We start from the raw sequence: 24,063 nt of genomic DNA on the forward strand, positions 1-24,063 counted from the left end.
CAAATTCAAATACTAAAGCAAGGCATAATGTGAAAGTTAGTGACTTCTTCATTCCCTAAACACTGTGTTTTACTTGCTGCAAAGGTAATTCCAATTAATATTATTTTGAGTATTTCAAGAACAATTTTAAGAATGCACATACACAAAGAATACACACACAGAGACAGATACTCATGTGTATATTCATGTTTATACAATGTAATTATGTATTACATATTTACACAGACTAAGGACAATTACTTTAGAAAACACTGAAAGTGATGTGGTTTAGAAGCTAAAGCTTTGGAGTTAATTTTGCAGATTGTATACAATGTTTTTCTTATTTTAAATTCTCTTTGGTCTTCCAAGTTAATACATTAAAACAGCAGAACTATTTTAAGTAAATTTATTAATATTGCAATTTCACATTTGCACATGGGAATTTTACTACAAAATAATACACAATCTTAACATAGATATTGTATTTGCATCTGATATCCCACCCTCACCATGATCATGGATGGTTTGATCTTCTTGCTTACATGCTTACCTGCTTGCCCTATACCAGTGTAAATGAAACCATAACTCCTCAATGAAATATATTACATTTCCTCACCAAATGCCTGTCCTTGTGACAGCATTACACCCAGCCAACAGGTAATATTTTTAATATTATGAAGTAGCAGCTTTCTTTCTCTGCATTGTTTATTTCCAAAAGTAAATTTGTGCATGCCTGTAATCACAGCTACTGGGGAGGCTGAGGCAAAAGAATCACTTGAACCCAGGAGGCGGACGTTGCAGTGAGCCGAGATTGCGCCACTGCACTTTAGCCTGGGAGACAGAGTGAAACTCCTCTCAAAAAAAAAAAAAAAAAAAAGAATAAAAGGTAAAAATTATAGAGAAAATTTATGTTTATTAATGCAATTCCACAAATATTAGACACCAAGGAGAATATTAGACACCAAGGATAATATAAGGATGAACAAGAAATATATGTGTTTTCAAGGAGCTTCCAATATAGTTACAGAGCTAAGAGAAAATATTACAGTAGTATAGATTATAATATATTATACAGGAATGGCATGTACCGAGCACTTGGCAAAAGGCTACAGGAGATACAGAGATGAATCCTCATCTTAAGGAGCCTAGTTTATGCCAGTGACGGGACTTAAGGCATGTATACAGATAACTTTCACATAAGCGAGAATGAATTAACTGTCACAAGAGACAATATAATCAGTGTTCAAAGAAGGCAAACTCCTATTTGACCAAAACAGGCAGGAAAAGGTTTCAGAGAGGAGATGGAACTTACAGTGTGCTTTGAAGGATGCATAGAAATTTGACAGGCTACTAAAAGTGTTCAAAGGAGCAGGTGCATAAACATTGTAGGAATTATTTTGTTTGATCAAAAAGTACTCATATGTATGAATAGCTTTGAATAAGAAATAATCAGTGACATCTCCTCTGGTCTTTCACAGAAAAATGCAGACAATTACCCTTTTAGAGGCATAGGCATGACTGAGGTGATGTCTAGATAAATTGAGACTATAATTCAGTGATTCGCTAAGCCTGAACCCAAATAAATATCTACTTATTTAAAATAAAATTTGTGTCCATACCTAAAAAGAGTTGAAAAAATCACATAAATGCCCATCTTAGTGGTACTAATAATAACTGCAACCATATTTTACTAAAATTTTCGAAGAAATTCATAAATTGTGGATTGCACATCCTCACTTTTCAGGTGAAGGAATGCTCAGTGGAGTTAAGCAATTGTCTTGAGTTCACACAACCATTAAGTGGAAGAATTAGGATTCCAAACCATGTCCTACCAACTCCAAAGACTCTCTTCACTGCTGCTTAACACCGTCTTCTTACTTGTTTATTGGAAGCATAGCATAGAGTCAATATGGTTGTACTAGAGTTCCTGTTTGCCAAAAACGAATGTCACTCTAGCTAAGTAGAAAAGTAAATTGTTAAAGGTGATTGGCCAACTCACTGAATCTTTAGGAGAGCCAGGAGTCAAACTTGAAGGCTATGCATCCAGATAGGGTACCCAGCCCTACTGCTGCACTGATTTGATAGAGACCCCATGACCGCCACCTTTGTACACGGCTTTGCAAAGGGTGCTGCTGACACTGATTCAAGGTGCCAGTAAGACCTGGGCCACTGCTGCTCCTGGCTGCTAGATAGCCCTATGCCTCTCTTGCCAGAAGGAAGGAGTTCCACGCGGTGTCTCCTTTCTCCTTTCATTTTCTTCCAAATTGAAGTTGTAAGTGAGTGGGTCTAATTGGTAGAGAGTAAGTCACATGTCATAACAAATTACAAAAGGATCTGGGAAAACAAATGCCCAGCTTCTAACTTGAGGAGGAGAGACTCAGAAATTGAAAAATTTCTCATATTGAAAGGATTTTCAAAAGGTCCCGGATAGGTTAAAAAATCAGTGACCAGGGAAGTCTCATCTTGTATAGGATTCCAGCGTTTGTCTAAATTTTTCTTTATCTGTCTGAAATTCCCATCTGCCCTTTACTTCCTTGTTTTCCAAAGGTGACCTCACCAGCATCTGAATTCTAACATGCTGGCAATGACCCAGGCAGTAAAAAATATATCACCAAATTAATTTAGTGGAAGCACTAAAACATCCGTGGTCTTAAAATTTTAACAGAAGCCTGTGTTTTCGCCATTAAAAAAATTAATCGTGTAAGATGTCTTTAATCAAAAGACAAATCAACTGGATCACAAAAAAGACTAAATAATGGCATTGTAACTGTACAAATCTGACTTTTGGCTGCTTTTTATAGGCCTGAAAAAAATATCAAAAGCAGTAAAAACTTATATTATTTCTGTCAGTAGTCCTTTTCATAAAATGTTGTGAAAACAATCTCTCTAAGAAGGAAGCAACATACTGAGCAACAAGCCTCAGTCACAGGAAGTTCATTTTTTCTTTGGCTTACAGCCCAATGCCATCAGAACTAATTAAAAACAGAGCCACGCTGGTATGGGGCTCAGTGTTTGGGTTTTACAATAACAGAGTCACAAAGCAGGGGGATGTCTAATGAGAATAGTTTCTGAGTTTGTTTTGTAGCATTGGGCAACTATGTCAATTACTGGAACTGCAGCTCAGGGCCAGCACCCATGCTGGGATGTGAGAGAGTCTTACTGCCTTACAGATTGAGCTTCCTCTTTGATACATGTGATATGCATGTCACTTGTATACTGGTGCCACTCCTTGGCTGCAGATTATATCAGAAAAGGCTGATGCCACCTAGCTTCTCTCATCTGAGGCCAGATCAAATGTTACCAGGACCAGATTTCATCTGCATTATTAGCTATGCTCCAGTTAAAAAATAAAGCATGTCTTTCGGTTGAAAATTATTGGAAATGAAGGCTCTGGCTTACACAGCCATATGTATGAGCTGCTGGAGAATTAATGTGGGATGGGAGGGGAGCACAGAAGGACATACATTCCAAGGTAAAAAATAGAAGAGCAAAGTAGCACGGCTAAAATGTCTTCTTGCTTTCCTGCGTGTAATAGGGATAAAATCAAGATTTTTCACCCTTGCTTAAAGAATCAAAATTCACTCCACCCATACCCTAAAAGAACCTTTATTTGTTATTTGTGTATATGGGGATTATGGTGTATGATGTCCTGGTCATTTAAGAAATTGACTTGGAAAAAGATGGTAGGAGAGTCATGGAAATAGCTGGTAAAACACAGATAAGTAGTTATCAATAGAGTGCTTGCAACTCCATATGATCTTTTCAAATTTACCAATTTAATCTTGTGTTCAAGGAGATTTTTCTTCTCCTTCATGCAAACCATAACGGCAGAACAATTCAGTGCCAAATGTAAGCACCATCGATGTATTGAAAAGAACTGCAGGGCTGGGCATGGTGGCTCCCTCCTATAATCCAAGAGCTTTGGGAGGCTAAGACTGGAGGACTGCTTGAGGCCAGGAGTTCCAGACATCTTGGACAGCGTTGCAGCACTGTACCCCAGCCTGGGCAACAGAGTGAGACTCTGTGTCTAAAAGTAAAAATAAAATAGAATAAAATAAGAGCTTAACAAATTTTGTATCCACTTCTTGTGGTGTGATTTAGTGCATTTAAGACAGGTGTGTTTATTTGTATTTCTGTTTCATTTACATTTCTTTTCATATTATAAGAACATATGTAAAGAAAAGTCAATAAATATGTAGTTTTAGTAGAGGAATTAAAATAAATATTCAGACATTAACTAATTAACTTATGTAATCAAGTAATTGGTCATCTCAATTGTTAATGTCTTATGAAACATGCAAGATCTTCCTTTATGCTTTTTAAAGTTGTGAGCAGACAAGTTTATGGCAGATGAACATGCTATGAGAGCAAGATTCTAAGAAGGCTGACATATACATTCTAGTCCAGCAATATTTATACAAATTAATTTAAAACATTTAATAGTTTATATATTAATTCTCAATCTAGGTGATTAGGCATGAAGAATAAGAGTTTTTAAGTATGTGCAATTAATATTACTTCACAAAGTAGAATATAATTTTATACTTTTTCTTTTCTTACTTCGTTCACTCTCTGGACTTTCAATATGTGTTGGTGTTGGATATTCCCCCTATATCACATATAGTGCATTTCAAAGAAACATACATCTGCCTTGAGAGTTCTACATGACAAAACCTAATTGGCTGGGATTCCTTAATGTCTCTCTCTCCAGCACCTCCTCCCAAACCTCAAAAAGCATTTCATCCTATGCCCTGGGAAGTCTTTGATAGTACATTGAGCTAGATATCCCATACCTGTGCTCCCAAGTATACTGGTTTCCAGAGGGCTCAAATAGCAAAGCTCTAAGTCAGGCATGGTGGCACGTGCCTATAGTCCCACCTACTTTGGAGACTGAGGCTGGAGGATCACTTGAGTCCAGGAGTTTGAGACTCAGCCTGGGCAACATAACAAGACCGTGTCTCTTACAAAAACAAAAACAAAACTCTGGAAAGAAGGCTCCAAGCAGTTTGTTTGGAGAATGGCAACAACATTAGCACCCCAGAAATGTCATGTTGGAACACTTGGTGATGCCACGGCCTAGAATGATTAAGAAGTGGGACTTGGAACTCCAGGGCCTATTAATTGTGGACCAGAGAAATGGCAGGTAAGGAAGGAGGCAAGGAGGAAAAGAGATGGGGACTGAAAGAAAGTTTGACAAGCAGAGACCTCTTCAAGATGAATTCAGGTCCTGTGACTGGACCTGAATATGATGGGATAGTCTCTAAAACTCTACTCTGTTCAAATAGAAAGGGACAACATCAAATCTATTGTCACAGCAGGATTTACAAGGGGGTGGAGTTTGCAGTCTAAATCCTGCAGAAGTGGAACATTGAAAGTCACTGGTGGTAATTTAGAACATCAACAGCATGAATGAAGAAGACTTGATTTTTTCCTTTTCTTTCACTATGAAAAATGGTGAGAGAACATGATGTGTTTGGGGAAGGCATGAAGAGTTTGGGTGATTTTAGAGTTTTTGCTTTAGTTCCTGTTTATACTCAACTTCATGTATAAACCTATGTAAGTGATTTTGTAGAGCAGCCCCAGTCCCTTGTATAATCATCTTAATGCAAACATTGATTTTATGATCTATGGCTTATTGTGTTGTAACCAATGAATGGTGAGGGAAGAGAAATTAAATTTAATTTGGTATCTGTTACATGCCAGATCCTTTATGACATATCTTATTTCTCAATACCACCCCCAAAATGGGAAGTGATAATTATTTTTCACAACTAAAGAAACTGAGTCTAAGATGGAAATAAAATTAAGACCAAATAATTTGATTTAAGGAAAGCCATTTTCTTTTCTTCAGGGGCAATTTTTTTTTTACATTCCACCACATATTATTTATATGTTTATTATATTTCTTATGGAATTTGAAAATCATTGCAATCCAGTGGCAGTCCAAAATGATGTATTAATATCTTCGAGGTATCTACTACTTAAATAGGAAATTTATCTCCCTAACAAAAATAAAAATAACATCTTTGGCTAATGCGCACAGGATGTTGACTACACTAATGTGTATTTGTGAAGTGCTTTCCCATATACATGGCAGGTTCACCAACATAACTCATCTGATCTTGACAACAACTCTGTAACCTGGATATTGTGGTAAAATTGGTTGAGGTAAAAATCTAAAAACAAACTGAATGATATTAAGTAATTCATTGAGGATCCAAGTAGACAAACTGGAATTAGAATTCAAAGCTTCACATGCCTAGTCTTGTCCTTGTAGGATGAGATTCATGTTAAAAAGTGTACTGAAGACATGTGCAAAGACTTCTTCTGAAATTAATTTGGAATATCACAGGATTGGGTTTGATCTCTCAGTGCTCTGCATTGTTCAAGGATTTGAGGGATTAGAGAGAATGTGCTTCAAGTGGCACTTCATGGTAAGCTAAGACGTTACGAAAAGTACTTCTGTGGTTTCTTTTTATCCAACTGACGTAAGAGGATTCCTGATGGGGAAAAAACACCTGATTTTTTAACATTCTGGGCCACTGAAACTTTCCCACAAATTTTGACATATAATTATATTGGTGTCTAGAAGTTGAACAAATATGTGGAATTTTTTTCATGCCACCCAAATTCATCTCCCACCAATTCAGTGGCATCAAATATTCCTTATTTCCTGTTTACCCACTATACTTGGCAATGACATGTGGCACTGGCCTGTTGTTCTGTGAATGTGTCATCATTTCAGAGGTGCCAGCGGGCTTTTGGCAGAAGCAGGATTAGTGTGCATCTCTGATAATAACTACCAATTGGGCAGCAGTGTTGCCCCTGGTGCAGATTATAAATGACCTGTGTTTTTAGTCTTATCATATTCCTCTTGATCGTATTAATCCCTTCATTTAGAAAACATTTATGAAGCTCTTATTGGACATGAGTCATTATGGGGATATTACAAGAAGAGAAAACAAAGTGCTGTTCTCGAGGAGCTTTGGTGTGGTAGGGGACTTAGGCAGATGTAAACAGGTGCATCTATAAGGCTACCTCAACAATGTCCTGTGGGGTCCATGAGGACATTTCTAGCAATTTTACTGTTCTCTAAATGAATCATTCACTTTGCCTTTATAATATTTGAAAGAAGGAAATATTAATAGGTGCGTTTGGCTCCCTTTCCTCCCCAAAATAAAAGCCATTTCTTTTTTTCCATAGACTCTTTTGGAAATTTTTGGCGATTTGTGCATAAATTCTTTCCAAGAACAATTGCTGATAGTGGTACATAAACATGTAGAGGTGAATAATTGGATGGACTGGAAAGATAATGTAAGATGCTGCTGCTTCATTGTAATGTGTAGTCATTAGTGCAATGGTCACTTTTTCCAAACAGAAGGGGAGAATATTGATGTATCAAAGTCTTTCTTTTGTTTAATGTGAGTTTTTGTTTGTTGAGCCATCTCTTACAGTATGACCTTCTCAAATTCACTCACTGAAAATCGATCCAGAAGAGACTAACATTATGAAGGTTTAATTGACTGTGATCCTGTAAAAAATTAGAACCACATTTTTTTGTGTCCTCTACATGTGGGTGTTGAAGAAGAAACCTTCTAAATGAGACAGACCTCTTGACCTGGCTACAGCCATTGTGTTTGAGTTTGTCTTAGTAACATCAAACCTTATGTTAATTACCACCACCGAATTCTCCTTCATTAAAATTTAAGATAAAAGCTGCTTTAAAGTGTTGAGTGTTTTGAAAAGAAAGCCAACAGCGTTAGAATAGAATAGTCATGTTGGTGGTAGCCAACTTTTCTATATAGTGAGCAGCTATTGAATTCATACAAATGGACACAATAAAGGAAAGAACATATTAATTGACTGGATTTTGGGGGTTTTAAGTGGGATTCCATAGTTTCCCTGGGTATTTTGACCAAATAAGAATGTCACTTGTGGTGGGAATGTAATGGTGCAGTTGCTTTAGAAAACAATATGGCAGTTCTCCAAATGGCTAAACCTAGAGCTACCCAGCAACTCTACTCCTAGGTATATACCCAAGAGAGATGAAAACATGTTCATGCAAAAACTTGTACATTATATTCTTAGCAGTATTATTCATAACAGACAGAAAGTAAAAACAACAAAAATGTCCACTGATTGATGAATGGATAAACAAAATGTGGTATATCCATATAATAGAATATTATTTGGCAATATAAAGAAACGTAATACTATAACATGGATGAACCTTGAAAACATTATGCTAAGTGAAAGAAGCCAGTCACAATGTACCCCAGATGATATGACTCCATTTATATAAAATGTCCAGAATAGGAAAATTTATACTTAGAGGCAGAAAGTAGAATAATGGTTGCTTAGGGCTGGTGGAGGAAGGAGGGGTTTGGGGAGATTGCAGGGTGATGGCTAAGGGGTATAGTGTTTTTTGAGGGAAATGAAAACATTATCAAATTGATTGTGGTGATGGTGCACAACTGTGTAAATATACTCAAAGCCATTGAATTGTACACTTTAAATGAATGAAATATATGGTATGTGAACTATATCTCAATAACTCTGTTTTTTAATAAGAAGGATGTTGCCTGCATTCAATGTCCCAGTATATAAAACCAAACCACTTTATATTATCAGTGTTAAAACCCTTACTTGTATTATGTTAGTTGAGCTTTGGTCTCTTTTAATAAAGATTTAGTATGACTTATATTCCATTTTATAAGGTGGGTATATGAGAGCTAGGGGAACGATCTTATTATCACATATAATATACCAGCAATGCTTTTGGTCACTATGTTAAAAAGCCCCCTTTTAACCATGAAAAATCTGACTGAAGCCAATTGCAAGAGAACCACATTCATTTCAGAAGGATTTGTAAAAGCAAAAGTAATTGGCAATAATATATATAGGACTTGTAAATATTATATATACTTGATGAATTAGGTCTGAAACTTCTGGACTCTTGTCATGTGGCACTTCATTTGTACTCCAGACCTTTCAATTCATTCTTCCAGACCTTTCAAATTCATAAAGAGACATTAAAAAATTGTTGTTAAGCTGTTAGGACTGCACATAGAACATGGGATGTGGTTGGCCATATACTCTGCATCTCATCACACAGCAAACTACAGAACTGGGATGCTGGTTTTTGCTCACATCATGTTAAAGTACTGCTTCACAAGTTTTAACAGATATATATTTTCTCTCCCCTATTCATCTTATTAATTGTGTAATAAGGTGTCAGTAATAGAAAAAGGCCTTGCTTCTTTCCTTCCTGTATTTAAAGAAAAATGATTCTTAGTTTCAATGTTTATAAGAACAAATAAAACTCTTAAACTATCAACAGTACAAAATTACAGATAATGTTTTTTACCCTGCATGTATTCAATAATGTGAATGTATTTATTAAAGCTGTATTTTCTTTCAAGAAATATATGTGTGTGATAATATACCTTATCAGTCGGTGTGCTGGTAAGTGTTTAGCAATCGGATCTCCTGAAAAAAAAAGTCTCAATTTGTAGTTGTTGCCAACTTTTGTCATGTAAATATTCCCACCATGGCTGATTTCAATCTATTTGTGAGATGTCTCTAATGTGGTGTTAAGCAAAGATATACAAAATGGCTCTTGAGAGGTTGTATGAGTTGACTGCCACACACCATTGGGTGCTTCTTAACATATATATACACACAAACACAGAGACACGTGTACATGTGCACAGACATGCTCACACTGTCATTTATAATTTATACAAATGTATTGGGAGGTGATATGTTCAACAATATGTTTTTCTTGATACATCCAGAGATAACTTAAAATTTTTACCACACTGGAGGCTTCTTTTGCTAAAATAGATGATCAAATTCCTTGCTGACAATATGGAGCAGGGGTGTCTAATCTTTTGGCTTCCCTGGGCCACATTGGAAGAAGAAGAATTGTCTTGGGCCACACATAAAATACACTAACACTAACGATAGTTGATGAGCTCAAAATAATAGCCAAAAAATCTCATAATGATTTAAGGAAGTTTATGAATTTATGTTGGGCCACATTCAAAGCTGTCCTGGGCTGCATGCAGCCCTCAGGCTGCATGTTGGACAAGCCTGATATAGAGTATACCTTAAGAAATGTAATCTTTTCTTAATTCAAAATCAATTGTTAGAGTAATAAAGTAGGACTAAGATTCTTATTTCAACTCGATGATTAAGTAGGGGTGTGTATGTGTGTGTGTGTGTTTGCGTGGGAGGTTACCTTAATTGAGAGATCCCCTCAATCATCTCCCTAGGCTTTGGCTTCATTTACTTCATTGATATTTAGCAAGTTTCATTGGATAAATTCCAAGTCCCTTCCATTTCCAAACCTATGAATTTAGTCACCATGAATTATTGTATGCCACAGTACTAGTTTCAGTGCAGTATGATTGGGAGTGATTATATCTGTTATTGAGGTTTGTTCTCTTCAGCTGTTTGTGACATTATCCTATTTTTGTTCTTGATCTTCAGATCTCCTTCCTCTACCTTTAGTTTGCTGCTTCTAATCTAATGGACTTGGGAGAAGCCACTTACGAGAATGGTATGTAAGCCAAGAGCAAATGAACTGACATCTGAGGGGCTGGCTATCCAAACAACAAAAGATGGAGCATCAGATCATTCATTGAAGAGTTTCTTGCTCTTACAAGGTCTTTGCAATGATTTGAGAGAGGAAGTTGCTATATAATGCTATCTGGATGAGTTCTTTGTATTTTTACTCTGCATTTTATTATTTAGTATTTATTCTGTGTTTTGGTTATATCACAATATTTTGGTAGTTTGTAATAGAACTTCAAAAATTCAGGTTTATTTATAAGGCATATTTTAAGATGTCTAATTTTCACATATGGAAAACTTGAGGAAGATATTTACTCAAAGCTACACATCATATTTCAAGCACAGACAAGACTAGAATTCAGACTTCCTGACTGTTAGGACTATTCAAACATTCATAATCCATCATCCATCTAGGAGTTTCAGTAAATAGGCCATAGTCTTTAAGCTATAGAAAATTTTATTGGGTCTTGAGTAATCAAAGGTAGTTACAATGCCTTGGCTGGTGGTCCTCTCTGATCATTAGCCTTCTCTCCAAGCAGGCTGCATCTCATTGTGCATTTGCTCTTTTTCCACTGTTACTTTAGGTTTGAGGGTCATTGTTGTTTTCATACCACAGTTGAGAAATAACAATCTTTACAAGGTTTCCAGTAGTGCCATCTGTAAATTTTTCAAAGGTACTATTTTTCTCAAAGGTCTTACATCCCTTGTTTTTTGCTCCTCTAGGACTTATAGACCTGTCTCCTCTCCCCAAGTCAGTGGGAAATTCTTTTTCTTGTTTATAAAGACAACCTTCTCCTTTGCTTCTTTCTAGACACTCTCCTTGTTTCTGTAATTCCCCTTTGCACTTTTGCTTTCTTTGTCAACTCTGTTTGTTCTCCTATGGGATAGATTTTAGAAACAGGGACAGAAAGTCTGGCAGGCTAATTCTGCTTTTTCTTCTTTTACTGAGCACATCTCACCTCTCCTCCACCCCAGATTTTGAAAAGTTAACTGGATACCTGCTTGAATGTGATGTGGGAATGTAAGAAATGTGTATAAACACTGGTTGCTTCAAGGAGGAGGGATTAAGGATGAGACGGAAAAAGATCATTAATATTTTCTTTATTCTCTTTTGTGATTCTTGATCTTTCGTAATTAGCTTATATTATCTTTTAAATTCAAAACTCTAATAAAGAGTTGGTTGAGTTTGGAAAATAGACTAGAGCTTTGCTAAAATCACTTTTTAGTTCTTTTAGTTCTAGTAGTGTTTTTTGTAGGCTGCAGTCTGTTTTCTGAACCGCAGTCTTACTTGCATATATTAGCAACAAACAAATGGAAATTGAAATGCATAGTTCACTTACAATGGCATAGAAATAAAATATTCAGAAATAATAAAACTGAGGGAAGCGCAGTCTTTTCAACAAATGATAATTGGCTATTTGTATATAAAAAAACTCAATCATTACCTTACACATTCATAAATATTAACTTACAACAGAACACATAATTAAATGTAAGAGCTAAAACTTTAAAGTACCTAGAAGAAGATATCAGAGAGAATTTTTGTGACTCTGAGTTAAACAAAGCATTCTTAGATAGGATACAAAAATATGAAAGAAAAAAATTGATGTTAGACTTCATCAAAATTATAAAATTTTTTATAATTTTTGAACAACACTGTTAAAAACATGAAAAAGATTAGCTATAGAATGGGAAGAACTATTTATAAAATGCATATTTGATAAAGGACTTACATCCAGAATATATAAAGAACTCTTACAACTCAATAGTAAGAAGACAAATCCTTGATTAAAAAAAAAATCAATAGACAATTCAATAGACTAGATGTATGAATGGTCAGAAAACACATACAAAAAAATGCTTAACATCATTAGTCATCAGCGAAATGCAAATTAAAACCCATTAAAATTGTGATATGCCTACACACCCACTAGAAAAGCTAAAATTAAAAAGATAGAGCGTTCCAGGTGCTGACAAGGATGTAAAGCAACTAGAAGTCCCATACATTGCTGGTACGAATGCAAAATGGTAGGGTGACTTTGAAAAACAGTTTGTCAGTTTCTTATGGACTTAAACATAGAACTGACTTGCTGTAAGACCCAGCAACCTCACTCTTAGGTTAGGTAGTTTGGTGCAAAAGTAATTGCGGTTTTTGCCATTACTTTTAATGGCATTACTTTCAATACAATACTTTTTTTTTTTTTTTTTGAGACGGAGTCTCGCTCTGTTGCACCCAGGCTGGAGTGCAGTGGTGTGATTTCAGCTCACTGCAACCTCCTCCTCCAGAGTTCAAGTGATTCTCCTGCCTCAGCCTCCCATGTAGCTTGGATTACAGGCACATGCCACACTTTTAATGGCAAAGAATACAATTACTTTTGCATCAAACTAATATTTAGGTAAGATAAATTAAAACATATGCTCACAAAAAGCTACATATGTGAATGTTGATGATAGCAGCATTATTCACAGTAACTCCAGACTGGAAACAACCCAGTTGTCTATCAGCTGGTGAATAGCTAAACAGGTTGTAATAAGTCCATGCAATGGAACACTACTCAGCAACATGAAAAAATGAGCAACCAATAAATGCAACAACCTTGATAAACCTCAAAAGCATTATGCTAAGTGAAAGAAGTCAGACACAAAGTATTACATACTGTGTGACTTCATGTATGTAAAATTGTAGAAAAAGCAAGAGTAGAGGAACAGAATACAGATCAGTGGTTTCCAGAGGCTAGGATGGGAGAGAGATTGACTACAAAGAGCCCAAAAGGAATTTTTTTCAGGGGATAGGATAATAGTCTATATCTTTGTGGTAGTAGTTATAGGACTATATACATGTACGTGTTTCAAATTTTATTTAACCGTGCACTGAAAAAGAGTAGACTTTACTGTATGTAGTTTTACTCAATAAACCTCTCTTAAAATATACTGGAGGCAGCGGGAGGAGGGAATTTTATCTCCCTGCTTCAGTTTCCTCATCTGTAATGTGGACCCAATAGTAAAACACTGCAAGATCTGCCTCCCGGGTTCACGCCATTGCCCTGCCTCAGCCTCCCAAGTAGCTGGGACTACAGGCGCCTGCCACCACACTACGCTAATTTTCTGTATTTTTAGTAGAGATGGGGTTTCACTGTGTTAGCCAGGATGGTCTTGATCTTCTCACCTCGTGATCCACCCGCCTCAGCTTCCCAAAGTGCTGGGATTAGAGGCATGAGCCATTATTATTATATTAATAATCATATTAGTCATTGTATTAGTCAGGGTTCTCTAGAGGGACAGAATCGAATAGATGTACATGTGTAGGGGAGTTTATTAGAAAAGTTGACTCACATGATCACAAGGTGAAGTCCCACAATAGGCTGTGTGCAAGCTGAGGATCCAGGAAGCCAGTCTGAGCCCCAAAACCTCAAAAGTAGGGAAGCCAATAGTGCAGCCTTCAGTCTGTAACTGAAGGCCTGAGACCTCCTGGCAAATCACTGGTATAAGTCCAAGAATCCGAAAACTGAAGAACTTGGAGTCTGATGTTCCAGGGCAGGAAGAATACAGCACAGGAGAAAGATGGAGGCCAGAAGACTCAGCAAGTCGGCTCTTTCCATGACTGCTTTTATGCTGGCAGCTGATTAGATGGTGCCCACCCAGACTGAAGGTCTGCCTCTCCCAGTCCACTGACTCAAATGTTAATATCCTTTGGCAACACCCTCACAGACACACCCAGGAACAATACTTTACATCCTTCAATCCAATCAAATTGACCCTATATTAACCATCATAATAATTATTATTATTTATGGCTTTTCTGTGTTTTACTTATTTTACTTATTAAAGATTAGTTAACTTATTGTAGTTCCCCATAAGATTTCACTGGAAACACAGTTTGCTGCCAACAAGCACAAAATATAAGTTTGTAACTATATCTAAAAACTATGATCATGGACAGGTGTTTTTATGTGTTTTGGCATTTGTGAAATGGTGGGTGGGCAAAATGTGGGAGGCTGTGCTTATCTAAAGCCTGCAGGGTCCTAGAACCCTAGTTCACTGGGCATTAAGGTTCGTGGAGGCGTAGCAAAGATCTGCTTGGATTTGCAGAAAGAGTTTCTCAGTGCGTTGTGTTTCACTCTTTGAAATAACATAAAAAATCCCTGGTTCTTTCTGGTTCAGAAGTAAATTTTTTAATCAGTCTAAGTTCCCTTCTTACTCCACCATGCTCTGGATAAGACTCATTCTTCATACTTACTTTTTCCATTTACACTCTTCCAATTTTCTAACTTTCTAGAAGGACGAACTGATTCCTTTATATCCCTGCATTAATTAAGCATTAATGTGGGCAGTTTTCTGCCTATTTATTTTAAATATTTTATTTTAAAATACTTTCATACAATTATACTTCATTTTATTGTGCTTTGTAGTTATTGTATTATTTACAACCCCAGGTTGCCACAAACATGTACCAAGAGAGTACATGTTATTTTTCCAACATGTACTTCCAACTTCATCAGTGAATGTTGTGTGTGTTCTGACAGCTCCACCAACTAGTCATTCCCCATCTTTCTCCCTCTTATGGGGCTTCCCTTTCCCTGAGACACAACAATATTGAAATTACGCCAATTAATAACCCTACAATGACCTCTAAGTGTTCAAGTTAAAGGGAGAGTTGCATGTCTCTCACTTTAAATCAAAAGTGAAAAATAATTAATCTTAGTGAGGAAGGCATGTCCAAAGCTGAGACAGCCCCAAAATTAGGCTTACATTTACATAGCCAAGCTGTAAATGCAAAGGTAAGGTTCTTTAAGGAGACTAAATATGCTACTCTAGTGACCACACGAATGACAAGACAGCAAAATAGCCTTATTGCTAATATAGAGGAAGTTTGAGTGGTCTGGATAGAAGATCAAACCAGCTGCAACACTCCCTGAAGCCAAAGCCTAATCCACAGCAAGACCCCAACTCTCTTCAGTTCTGTGAAGGCTGAGGAATGTGAGGAAACTGTAGAAAAAAAGTTTGAAGCTAGCAGAGGTTGGTTCATGGACTTTATGGAAGCAATCCATCTTCATAACACAAAAGTGCAGGGTGAAGCAGCAAGTGCTAATGTAGAAGCATCAGCAAGTTCTCCAGGAGATCTAGCTAAGATCATTGATTAATGTGCCTATACTAGACAACAGATTTTCAATGCAGATGAAACAGCCTTCTGTTGGAAGAAGATGCCATCTAGGATTTTCATAGCTAGAGAAGAGAAGTCAGTGCCTGGCTTCAAAGCTTCAAAGGACAGGTTGACTCTCTTGGGGTCTGGTGACTTGAAGTTGAAGCCAATGCTCATTTACTATTCCAAAAATTCTAAGGCCCAGGCCGGGTGCAGTGGCTCATCATGCCTGTAATCCCAGCACTTTGGGAGGCTGAGGCGGGTGGATCACGAGGTCAGCAGATCGAGATCATCCTGGCCAACACGGTGAAACCCTGTCTCTACTAACAATACAAAAATTAGCTGGGTGTGGTGGTGTGTGCCTGTAATCCCAGATACTCAGAAGGCTGAGGCAGGAGAATGGCTTGAACCAGGGAGTCGGAGATTGCAGTGAGCCGAGATTGCACCACTGAACTCCAGCCTGGGGACAGAGCAAGACTCTGTCTACAAAAAAAAAAAAAAAAAAAAAAAAAACAAACAAAAAAACTTCTAGGGCCCTTAAGAATTATGCTATGTCTACTCCGCTTGTGCTTTCTATATGGAACAACAAAGCCTAGAGGACAGCATAACTGTTTACAGCATGGTTTACTGAATATTTTAAGCCCATTACTGATACCTACTGCTCAGAAGAAAAGATCTCTTTTGAAATATTATTGCTCTCTGACAATGTACTTGGTCACCCAAAATCCCTGATGGAGATGTACAAGGAGATTAATGTTGCTTTTATGCCTGCTAACACAACATCCATTCTGTAGCCCATGGATTAAAGAGTAATTTTGACTTTTTAAGTTTTATTATTTCAGAAATTGATTTTATAAGACTAAAGCTGCCCTAGCTAGTGATTCCTCTGATGGATCTGGGCAAAATAAATTGAAAATACTCTGGAAAGAATTCACCATTCTAGACGCCATCAAGAACATTTATGATTCATGAGAGGAGTTTAAAAGATCAATCTTAACAGGAGTTTGATGGAAGTTGATTCCAGCCTTATGGATGATTTGGTGTGGTTCAAGACTTTAGTGGAGGAAGTAACTGCAGATGTGGTGAAAATAGCAAGAGAACTAGAATTAGAAGTGGAGCCTGAAGATGTGACTGAATTATTGCCATCTAATCAACAAACTTGAACTACGAGGAGTTGCTTCTTGTGGATGAAAAAAAGTAAGTTTCTTGAGATGAAGAATCTACTGATAAAGATGCAGCAAACATTGTTGAAATGACAACAAAAGATTTAGAGTACTACATAAACTTAATTGATAAGCAGTGGTAGGATTTGAGAGGATAGACTTCAGTTTTGGAAGAAGTTCAACTGTGGGTAAAATGCTATAAAACAGCATTGCATGCTACAGAGAAATCTTTCATGAAAGGAAAAGTCCATCCATGTGGCTGGCAAACTTCATTGTCTTATTTTAAGAAATTGCTATAGCCATCCCAAGTATCTGCAGCCATCACCTTGATCGGTCGGCAGCCATCAACATCGAGGCAGGACCCTCTATCAGCAAAAAGATTATGACTTGCTGAAGGCTTAGATAATTGTTAGTACTTTTAAGCAATATTTGAAAATTAAGGTATGTACATTGTTTTTATAGATATAATGCATACTTAATAGACTACAGTATAGTGTAAACATAATTTTATATGCACTGGGAAAATAACAAATTTGTGCGACTTGCTTTATTGCAATTTGTTTTATTTCAGTGATCTGGAACTGAACCTGCCATATCTCTGAGGTTTGCCTTCAGTTACAGAAAATTTGCAAAATAGTACAGAGAATGTTTACCATTCATGGAGTCTTCCCTAACATTAATATTATTATGATATAATCATAGAATTTAAGAAAACCAGGAAATTAACACTGACACAATGAAATACTGTTAATTTGTCTGAAAGCCTTATTTACATTTCACTTCTTCCCCGCTAAGTAATGTCTTCTTTTTTGATCCATGATTCTGTCCAGGATCGTACCTTGCACTTAGCTATTATGTGTCCTTAGTCTGCTCTAATCTGTGACAGTTTATCAGTCTTCCCTGTCTTTCATGACTTTGACACCTTTGAAGATTCTGGTTAGTTGTTTTGTATAACGTCTTTCAATTTGAGTTTGTCTGATGTTTTATTCAGGCTAAGATTGAGGTTATATATTTTTGTGGTTTTTTTTTAATTTTTATTTTTTTGAGACAGAGCCTTGCTCTGTCAGCCAGGCTGCAGTGCAGTGGTGCTGTCTCAGGTCACTGAAACCTCTGCCTCCTGGGTTCAAGCGATTCTCGTGCCTCAGTCTCCCAGATAGCTGGGATTACAGGTGCCTGCCACCATGCCCTGCTAATTTTTGTATTTTTATTTGCGATGGGGTTTTACCTTGTTGGCCAGGCTGGTCTCAAACTCCTGAGCTCAAGTGATCCACCCGCCTTGGACTCCCAAAGTGCTGGAATTACAGGCATGAGCCACTGCGCCCAGCCTGGGGTTATATATTTTAGGACAAGAATACCATAGAAATGATGTTGTGTCCTCAGTTCGTCATAGGAATGGTGTAAGATATTGGTATATCTTATTACTGATGATGTTGACCTTGATCATTTGCTTGAGATAATGTCTGCCAAATTTATCCATTATAAAGTTACTCCTTTTTTAAGTTGCTTTTTTCCCTTTCATAATTAATAAGTATATTTAGGAGAGATACTTTGAGGATTTGCAAATATTTTGTCCTTATTATATTTTTTCCTACTAATTTCAATACAGAGAAACATTGTTTTACCCTGATCCTTAGCCAAGTGGCTCAGAAATAAAGAAAGCATTTAGGGACTTCAAAATGTGAGTCCCCAATAATTGGATGTATAGATGTACCTCTGAATATGCACAAGATTATTTAAGGCCAAGTGAGGGGAGGGAGTAGACTGAAAATGTGCATTGCAGGTTTCTGAAACAGCTGACTCACTCAGTCACATTCATAGCATATTTTTGAGTCTTATTTCACATAGTCCCTGCTGCCATTCTGACTTACTCCACCTCCAGGCCATTTCACACTGAAGTTTGTGAGGATCTCGGCTCAGTGTCCCCAGGGTGTTTATTCCCTAGTTTCTCAGAGGGAAGGCGCAGTGTGCCTACCCTGGCCTCCCACTCCAATCACAGATTCAGCTACTTCCACAGATGCCCATGTAAATCATCTTTAGTAGAACAATGAGAATCTGGGGAAAACCCCTCCTAGGGAAACGAGTGTCATTTCATTAAAAGAAAAAAAACCACAGTCCTTCAAATCTGGTTCATCTCACAGTCTAAATGCAAGTTCTTAATTAAAAGCCAACAGAGATTTCTAAAGTTGGAGAAAAACTGGAGCAACAACTTTTAAAATTATCCTGTGGGCTTTTTTTCCTTCTTAGTCTCTTAAAGGGAAAAAGACTAATAACCATTCAGTGGCAAATTGCTGTTCCTTCAGAACAAGGAAGTGAATGAGAATGAAAAGTGGCATCCCAGGGGAATAGGGAGTCATCCTGTAATTAGACGGGGCACCATGTAGAGAGGCAGCAAAAAATTACTGGGATGGATCAATGAGGAATTGTCCTATTCCTGAATAGTTTATTCTAATTTTGAGTTTCTGGAAGAAATTGTGTTTTCCACGGTACCTAAAACAGTGCTGAGCATAAAGTAAGAACTCACTGAATCCTTGTTTATTGATTTGAGGATTCCATAGTTCAGAGTCTCTGGTGTCTTGGTAGACTGTGATTTTTGTTTCAGCATGTCAGTGCTGAATGATGATGATGATGATAGCCTCTTTATATATGGGGTTGATCTTCCTCAGCACTACTGACATTTGGGACCAGATGATTCTTTGTTGTGGGGTGTTCACTGAGGGATGTTTAGCAGCGCTCCTGACTTCTGTGCACTAGATGCCAGTAGCATTGCCTCAACTCATGACAGTCAAATATGTCTTCAGACATTGCCAAATGTTTCTATTTCTTTATCCCAAACTTATCCCACAGATAAATGGTAGAATTGAGGATAAGACCCAGAAGGTCTGAATCCTGGCCTTTAGTAATTGCCATACTATAACCCTACTAATTGCATCATGGACTACATTGATATGAAGGAAATGTTAGAAGCATTGACATACAGCAGCACAGTTTTTAAAAAAATTGTTTAGAATAAATTCTATGCACACATCAGTTATGCAACTTAGTGGCATGCTGACCACCTTGAAGAATCAATAAATTTTGTCCATTTTGCAGGAGAACCCACCGATCATGGAGGCATGAAACAAACTGAGCAGAGGAGATTTGGTTTTGCTTCTTTCTGAGTACCAGCCGAGGTCTGGGCAGTACTGAATCCGAGTCTCTTTCCTTAATTTACATATTGTCTCCATTTTAGCAATACAGAAGGGAAATGAATAAAAACAATTATCCTCAAAGACATTCAGTCTGGTCTTGACTTGTTAAGAACGATAAAAGTCAGCAGTTAGAAGCATTTAATACAGCTGAACAAACCATAGAGTCTCAAACAGCTTCATCTGGTGCATTTCCTCTCAATGGCAAATAAAAAGGAAGACTATAATTAGGGCATGATTCTGCACAAGCTATCCAATAAAAGCTTTTAAAAATGATTGCCCTTATAGACAGCAATGTAAAGAACAAAGGAATCATGAATGGTTTAATATTTGCTTATTAGTATTACTATATGATAATCTATGTTTTGCATTTTAAACCAAAATGAAATACTAAAATGCTCACATGATTTCTTAAGGATATTTTTGACACCTCATTCAAAGTATGCTGGTTTGTTGTTTTCTGAAAGTCAAATCCTCAGATTTTCAATTAATCAATAAATGTTTATTAAATCATGCTGTTTGCCAGATCCAGAGTACTGCACAAAATTTGGTTGGAAGATCTGAGGCTTCTCTTTCAATCTAGAAATTGAAAGTAAAGTAAGAAAAAGAGAAATCAGTGACCCTGGACCTTTAATGTGCCCATAACTCACCTGAGATCTCTTTTAAATGAGTTTCTGACTCAGCAGGTCTAGGGTAGAGCATAAGATTCTGCATTTCTAAGTTTCCAGGTGATGCTGATGTTGCTGGTCCAAGGATCACATATTGTGTGGCAAGAATGGAAATGACAGTCCAAGGATACATGATATAAAATAAGCTGAGCTCTAATTACTAAGTTCAAAGTATGTCTCCTGTATGCTCAAAAAGTTATTCTCTTCTCACCTCTGTGGTATAGCAATCACTGAGGATGTTTATGTTCCTTGTGCTTTTGCCCATTGCTGGTACTGCATGTTTTTCTTTGTGCATGAAAACTTGCCTGCATTTTGCTACACGGAGATGGGAATGGGCTTCCACTGTTGTGCACTGCTAAGACGTATCTAAGCTGTTTGGAAAGCCACTTATAATTTGACATTGGCAGATGGTCTAGATTTCCACTGGAACCTCTGTGACTCCTGTATTTTCTATTTAGGTTGTATAGTTGCCCAGAGACTCTTCAAATTAAGGTCTATGGCCTAACCCTGTGTACTAAGCACATGGTCCCTTGAGTACACTTCTAGTCACTCTCTCTCAATGCAGTGTGAGAAAGAAACAGGTATAAGTAGAGTCATGCTTTCTATTTCATATAAATGTGTAGAGGCCTTCCCTTTCAAGAGTTGCTCAGGGCTGATTATAACACTGTGCTTAGCTAGCAGCTTAGCACCTATACCAGCAGTGTCCAACAAATCTTACTGCAGTGATGTGATTTTATGTTTCTGTGCTGTTCATTTGGTAGCCATTAGTCACATGTGGCTATTGAGAACTTAAGATATAGCTTGTGAGACTGAAGAACTAAATTTTGAATTTTTATTATGTTTAAATTTAATTAAATAAAACTTAAATACTACCAGTGGCTAGTGGTTACTATATTGGACAGCACAGCAAGATGAAATTCTCAAAAATACATGCACTCACAGGAAAGCAGCAGGAAATGATTGGATCCAACCAAAACTAGACTACTTTTGACCTGGCTTTCTAATTTATCAAGGTCATGGAGTACCCTGGGAAAATGTCTTAGTTTCTCTGTTCATTTTTGTATCTTTCTTAGAAATATGAGAAAGAGTAGGTATTTAATTTTTACTTTTAAATACCTTTCCGTTTACTTCATAAGAAATATGTAATCATTATAGAAGGCTTAGAAAATATTATTATATAAAATGAAGAAAAACACTGAGAATCCCACCATCTAAAAATAACCAGAGTGAACATTTTGATGAATAGCTTTTCAATTCTCTCTGTGTGTGTATCATAATAATCTATAAATAAGCCCATATATCTATAAATCTATACATATTACATGAAAACATTTATTATTATTACTATTATTTTGAGACGAGTTTCGTTCTTTTTGCCCAGGCTGGAGTGCAATGGCATGATCTCGGCTCACTGTAACCTCCGCCTCCTGGGTTCAAGCAATTCTCCTGCCTCAGCCTTCCGAGTAGCTGGGATTACAGGTGCCCACCACCACAGCCAGCTAATTTTTTGTACTTTTAGTAGAGATGAGGTTTCACCATGTTGGCCCAGCTGGTCTCAAGCTCCTGACTTCAGTTGATCCACCTGCCTCGGCCTCCCAAAGTGGTAGGTTTACAGGCATGAGCCACCGCGCCTGGCCTTAATTTTTTTTTTTTTTTTTTTTTTTTTTGAGACAGAGTCTCGCTTTGTCACCTGGGATGGAGTGCAGTGGCGTAATCAGGGCTCACTGCAGTCTTGACCTCCTGGGCTCAAGCGATCCTCCCACCTCAGCCTCCTGAGTAGCAAGGACTACAGGCATGCATCACCACACCTGGCTAATTTTTAAAATTATTTGTAGAGACAGGGTCTCACTTTTTTGTCCAGGCTGATCTCGAACTCCTGGCCTCAAGCAATCCTCCCATTCAGGTGTCCCCAAATGCTAGGATTACAGGCATGAGCCAGTGTGCCTGGTTAAAGACACTTACTTTAGATAGAATACTTTTGGAAAGGGTCATAGTGACTTAGTGGTGGTAAACATGAACCCCCAGATGTCACTGGAAAAGGAGAGATATGGTAATTTTCTTCCTTTTTCTTAGAAAAACGAATGCTTTGTTTTGTTAACTATGTCCAACCTAAGAAACTTTTTTGTAGGCATCCAAGAAATGGAGTCTATGAGTGACTGATCAAAACTCATGGGTTAACAGACGGACCCTAATCTAGAAGCCCTGGATGAGCACTTAGCCATCTGAGTTGCTGGCAGTATCACAGCCAAATAACAGATGGAAATGGTGGGAGAAAGTAGACCTAGCAAACTCCAGGATAAAGTTTTTCTTCATCATGTAGCGTTAAGTACTAAACAAGATGTTCTCTAGTTAGTAGAGTTGTTTTCCTAAATGCCCTTATGTTACTGCCTAAGCAGCCCCTGCATTTGTTCAGGCCCACAAAGGGAAAAAATAAATTGCTTCGGGAATCAAGATGGTGATGTTTTGGGTTAGTTGGGTGGAGGGGAAATTTCCTTTGCAAACTGCACTTGGACATGTGAAATTTAAACTTTTATATCTGGTGAAATGCAAATCATTTTAAAAAAATCAAGATGACTTTCTGTGGGACAGAGAAAGGAAGAAGGCAGGGGAGGCTGCCCAGGTCAAAGTATCAACCACAGATTCACCCAGAAAGCTTCTGCAGGAGAAGCTTTCAAAATGTAGCTCCGTTTTCACTTTAGATCAGCTGCAATGTTAAGTGCTTAATCAATCTGGAAGCACTGTCATAATAACAGCTAGCAATACTGCTTTCATTCTTTTTCTGGCTGCTTCTCAGACTCACACAAAATGACAGGTTCAAAGTTTATGAACCCTAGCAAGATGTACTCAGACTTTTCTCTTCTATTCTGTGAAAGCTTTTTATTGTCCTCCCTGCCACCTAAGCCAGAAGTACAAATATGGCTGCAATGAACTGATGATTCTCTTTATGAATTACCGAAAGGTTCTTCCTTCTTATATTTTCTGCTCACTTTTTGACCACTTCTCTGAATATTTAAACTTATGACTCCTGTGATATTTTCCTTCTGGAGTATTGGCTGCAGAGTTGTTCACAGCATGGGCTCTGGGGTTGTACTGCTAGATTCGAACACTGGCTTCACCATTATTTGGGCATATTTCTGTGTAGCTTTGTGTCTCAGTTTTTCCTTATGCAGCCTATTATCCATTATTATTGTCTGTTATGGATTGGGTATACTATGTTCCAACTCATAGAGTTGTGAGGCTGAAATTAGATAATCCTTGAAAAGTGTTCGTTATAGTGATCAGCATATTCAGTATTAAGTATCTATTAGTAAGAGTTGCACAGGCTTGCCATTTTTCCCCAAGGGAAATGA

The 24,063-nt window shown here is 37.4% G+C and overlaps 1 long non-coding RNA gene across 2 annotated transcripts in view; it reads left to right on the top strand.

Moving 5' to 3' along the window:
• Positions 1–24,063, top strand: part of LOC134739725 (uncharacterized) — a 363,533-nt gene that overhangs the window by 38,966 nt on the left and 300,504 nt on the right. For both annotated transcript variants that reach the window (XR_010126717.1, XR_010126718.1), the window contains exon 2: positions 10,474–10,543. This is a non-coding gene — a long non-coding RNA (uncharacterized LOC134739725). The remainder of the gene's footprint in view (positions 1–10,473; positions 10,544–24,063) is intronic.

This window comes from Pongo pygmaeus, chromosome 5 (assembly GCF_028885625.2).
Source record: "Pongo pygmaeus isolate AG05252 chromosome 5, NHGRI_mPonPyg2-v2.0_pri, whole genome shotgun sequence".
NCBI lineage: Eukaryota > Metazoa > Chordata > Mammalia > Primates > Hominidae > Pongo > Pongo pygmaeus.